General features: G+C 44.4%; 1 non-coding gene across 1 annotated transcript; it reads left to right on the forward strand.

The window, feature by feature from the left end:
* Positions 1–3,296: 3,296 nt before the first annotated feature.
* Positions 3,297–3,403, forward strand: LOC111824867. The gene has a single exon (XR_002827933.1). It is a non-coding gene; the product is annotated as a U6 spliceosomal RNA (small nuclear RNA).
* Positions 3,404–5,050: the final 1,647 nt, after the last annotated feature.

Genomic DNA, 5,050 nt, shown 5'->3' on the forward strand with positions numbered 1-5,050 from the left:
CCTGGATTGGCTGCCTCCTGCACATGCCCTGACTGGGGCCAGGGATCAAACCTGAAGCCAAGGTATGTGCCCTTGACCAGAAATTGAACCCGCAACCCTTCAGTGCCAGGGCCAATGCTCTAACCACTGAGAACAGCATCCAGGGTATATAAACTAGTTCATGGGCCATACTAAACGAGGTGGCAGGCTGGTTTTGGCCCACAAGCTATAGTTTGCTGACTCCTAATCTAGTTGATTATATTTTTAAAAAATTTTAAATTACAGTTAACATTCAATATTATAGCAGTACAGCATAGTGGTTGGACATTCATATAACTTGAGAAGTGATCCCCAATAAGTCTAATATCCACCTGGCACCATACATAGTTATTAAAATATTGACTATACTAGAGGCCCGGTGCACGAAAATCATGCACTGGAGGAGGGAATCCCTCAGCCCGGCCTGTGCCCTCTCGCAGTCTGGGATCCTCGCTCCTTAATGCCTCCCTGCTTGCTGCTCCTTAGTGCTGCTACAGAGTCCGGAGAAGCTTCCGCCACTGCCACTGCTCTCACTAGCTGTGAGCCTGGCTTCTGGCAGCTGAGCGGCATGCCCCCTGTGGGAGCGCACTCACCACCAGGGGCAGCTCCTACCTTGAGCGTCTGCCCCCTGGTGATCAGTGGGCATCATAGTGACTGGCTATTCTGTAACAGTCAATGAGACTTTTATTATATAGACCCCCTATGCTGTACTTTACATCCGCAGGACTACTTTGTAACTGCCAATTTGTACCTCTTTCACCCAGCCTCCCAACTCCTGCATTTCTTTAAACTTGCTGTTTTGAAATAATTTAAACCTTTCTGTAAAAATTATATAAAACCTCATATACAGTTGGTAATGTGTTTGAGTCATTATTCTATACAAGTGAATTTGTACATATATTGATACTTCTGTGTACATGCACATTTTTAAAAAATATTTTTATTGATTTCAGAGAGGAAGGGAGAGGGAGATAGAGATAGAAACATCAATGATGAGAGAGAATCATTGATCAGCTGCCTCCCGCACACCCCCTACTGGGGATCAAGCCTGCAACCTGAGCATGTGCCCTTGACTGGAATCGAACCTGGGACCCTCCAGTCTGCAGGCCAACGCTCTATCCACTGAGCCAAACCAGCTAGGGCCATGCACATTTTTAAAAAAAACTTACTTCCCTTTCTCTTTTTTTTGAAATTTATTTTTTGGTAGGTGATGAAATTAAAATCGACTTATGGGATCTTCAAAGTGTATATCGCCTCTGGCAGAATTTAATTATTCTTCATAGGAATATCTAGTTCTTCCTATGCCAGTTACCGAAATTTTGCCTCATTCCCCACTACTTTGCAGTACCATGTTTAAAGAAAACCAGTAATCCTATATAATAAAAGGCTAATATGCAAATCGTCCTTATGGGTGGGAGTTAGAGCCACAGGGAGTTAGATGTGCACTGACCACCAGGGGGTGGCACTGGCAGCGGGGGAGAGAGGGGGGCGGGCAGTGGAGGTACTACCGGTCCTGATGGGCCCTGATGAGAGTGGAACTGCACAGGATGGTGGGAGTAGGTGAGTAGGTGAGCGGGCGGCTCCAGGCCAAGGCTAGTGTGAAGGGAGGCCCTGGTCGGTAGCCGGCAGCCGCTAGGGACCTTACCTGTGCACAAATTTTGTGCATTGGGCCTCTAGTCTATACATAATTACAGGTCTGTTTTGGCTCTTAATTTCCTTTGATTGATCTATTTTTCAATATTTTTACCAAAACCATAGTACTTTAGTTACTATAGCTTTGCAATGAGTCTTTTTTTATTTATTTATAAATTTTTATTGATTTCAGAGAGGAAGGGAGAGGGAGAGAGAGATAGAAACATCAATGATGAGAGAGAATCATTGATCGGCTGCCTCCTGCACGCCCCCTACTGGGGATCAAGCCCGCAACCCAGGCATGTGTCCTAACGGGGAATCAAACCATGACCTCCTGCTTCATAGGTTGATGCTCAACCACTGAGCCACGCCAGCCAGGCTTTCAATGAGTCTTGATATTTAGTAGAGGACGTGTTCTTATCTTGTTCTCTTTTAGGATATCTTGGCAACTTTCAGGAGATACAAACAGAACCACCCATAAAGTATTCTTTCTGAAAAAAATTGAATTAGCCCAGCCCATGTGGCTCAGTGGTTGAGTGTTCAATTCCTAGTCAGGGCACATGCCGGGGTTGCATGCTCGATCCCCAGTAGGGGGTGTGTAGGAGGCAGTGATCAATGATTCTCTGATCATTGATGTTTATATCTCTCCCTCTCCTTTCTCTGAAATCAATAAAAATATATTTTTTTAAAAATGAATCAAATTGAGCCTCTAATCATTGTTTTATAGACAATATGGAGAAATATTTGCAATAACATGAATGTAACAAGAGGGCATTATGTTAACTGAAATGTCAGACAGAGAAAGACATATACTGCCTAGTAGAATTATATGTGGAATCTAAGGGAGGAAAAAAGTTAAACTCATAGAAACAGAGTAGAATGGTGGTGGTTGCCTGGGGGATGCAGGTGGGGGTGGGGGAAGTAGGGAGAGGTTGGTTCAAGGGTGCAAACCTTCAGTTATAAGATGATTAAGGTCTGAGGATCTAGTGTATTCCACGTTAACTACAGTTGAAATTTGCTGAGAGTAGACCTTAAAGGTTCTCACCACAAAGTTAGCAATGTGAGTTGATGGATGTGTAAGTTAGATTGTAAGTACATTCACAATGTACTTACTATACATATACCAATTCATAGCATACATTTTATTTTATTTTTTTAAAATATATTTTATTGATTTTTTACAGAGAGGAAGGGAAAGGGATAGAGAGTTAGAAACATCGATGAGAGAGAAACATCGATCAGTTGCTTCCTGCATACTCCCTACTGGGGATGTGCCTGCAACCAAGGTACATGCCCTTGACTGGAATCGAACCCTGGACCCCTCAGTCCGCAGGCTGATGCCCTATCCACTGAGCCAAACCAGTCAGGGCTTAACAAAAAATTTATTGATTGACTTTAGAGAGTGAAGGGAAGGGAGAGAAACATTGATTTGTTGCTCCACCCATTCATGCATTCATTGGTTGCTCCTTGTATGTGCCCTGACCATGGATCAAATCTGCAACCTTGGTGTATTAGGGCAAAACCAACTGAGCTACCTGGCTAGAGACTAAATATAGGGTGTCCCTCCAAAATGTATCCACACACTTTGAATAATTACCAAGGCAGTGTTTATTAAAATACATTGCATTTTCAAAATTGAGCTATCAGTGCTCGCTTTGGCAGCACATATACTGAAATTGGAACAATACAGAGAAGGTTAGCATAGCCCCTGCACAAGGATGGCATGCAAATTCATGAAGCGTCCCATATTAAAAAAAAAAAAAAAGAACTACCAGTTGTTAAAGTGTATACATTTTTTGAGACACCCTAGCATACCTCAAAAAAAGTGCCCTAAAAAAGTTGAATTTGTTAGTTACTTGAGTGCGATCCCCATATCCCATACATCCACACCTATTTTTTGAATAATCATGGCTCTTATAGAAAAGTAAAACATCCTATCGTATTTATGATGTCAAGAGCAGGCTGGATATAGATTATGAGACGTTTGAAGGTGAGCTAAAGGAAGAAACATTTTCAACATACATTCGAGGCTTTTTCAAGTTACAGTATTTCCCTCACTTTCTTGACTGTATTTTCTTTCACTTGCCAGAAAACTAATTTAAAAATGAATATTTAAAACCAAGATAAATGGGAAACTTTTGGTATTTGTTCTGTGGGGTGGTGAGAGATCACTTTTCCTTTTCGTGTGTCCAGCATTTCCGAATGAATAGCTCACACAAGATAAACTGTCAGAGACTTAGGGGCATCCAGGGGCTACCAAACAGACTTTGAGATCCTTTAACTTTCTGCCCTATTCATCCACATTTACTTTTCAGTCATACTTATTAATACTGTGATTTTTTTTTTAATTTAGAAAAAAGAAAAGAAGAAAAAAAAAAGTCAAGCTCTAATAGTGCCTAAGAACTGACCGAACTGAATCATCTTATGTATTTTTTTTTGAAGCGGCAACCTAAGATAAGCGCCACCTTGTGGAGGATTCTGGGAAGTGTAGTCCAGAAGCGCTGGGCAGTGAGATCCACTTCCGCTCTGGGAGGGCGGAGCTGTGGCCCCTGTTTCCCTCCGGGATTCTGAGTGGGATGGGCGCGAGTCACCACGATCTCCGAGGAGGTGAGCGAGTGAGCGAGTGAGCGAGTGCGGACCCCGTGTCTCTGACTGGCTTGCGTGGCGTGGGCCCCGTAGGTGCCATCCTCGCTCTTGGGGAACAGAAGCGGCGGATGGCAGGTTTGTGCAAGGTTCGCGCGTGGAGTTGGGGGTCGGCCGGGTCGGGAATCTGTTTCTGTGTCTCTGGGCCGATCCCCTCGCCTCCCTTACTTCCGCTTACTCCGTACCTTTCCGGTTGTATAATCTTGGTGGAGTTATTGATTTATCTGTTTCTCCTGCCTAGAGAGGGTTTGATAGTCGTGTCACCGGACAGTAGTGTCCCACTGGACCCGGATCAGGCCGAGTCGCCCCCCAGCCGGCCGGGAGTGTGCGGGGTCTAGATTTCGTGTAGGTGAGATTTCACAACAGGAATCCAGGTGATTTTAAGAGGCCGTTTATTAAAGCTGGGACAGGAAGAGTTTAGGGGAAAGAAAATAGAAAGTTCACCCGTGACAAGGCGGAGGCGTGCTCCAAAGGGAGCGAGGGCCGGCTTCCTTTATCTTGAGGGGTTTTATCTGCTTCCCAGAGGCGGGATTTTTAGGGGAGGATCTCGAAAAAATATTCATCAGCTTTCCCAGGTGTGCACTTTCATGGGCCTGATCTCCACTGTTAGGTCAGCGCCAGGGCACGTGGTCATTCGTCATTGCAGTTGGCCCTGGCCTCCCTGTCCTGGTTTTGCAGCTTTTCTGGGCCTGGAGCTGAAATATAACGGATGCTTTGATGTTATCTCTAGAGAGGGAAAGTCAGGGGGAAGATCTTA

The sequence above is a fragment of the Myotis lucifugus genome, unplaced genomic scaffold (genome assembly GCF_000147115.1).
Source record: "Myotis lucifugus unplaced genomic scaffold, Myoluc2.0 scaffold_9450, whole genome shotgun sequence".
NCBI lineage: Eukaryota > Metazoa > Chordata > Mammalia > Chiroptera > Vespertilionidae > Myotis > Myotis lucifugus.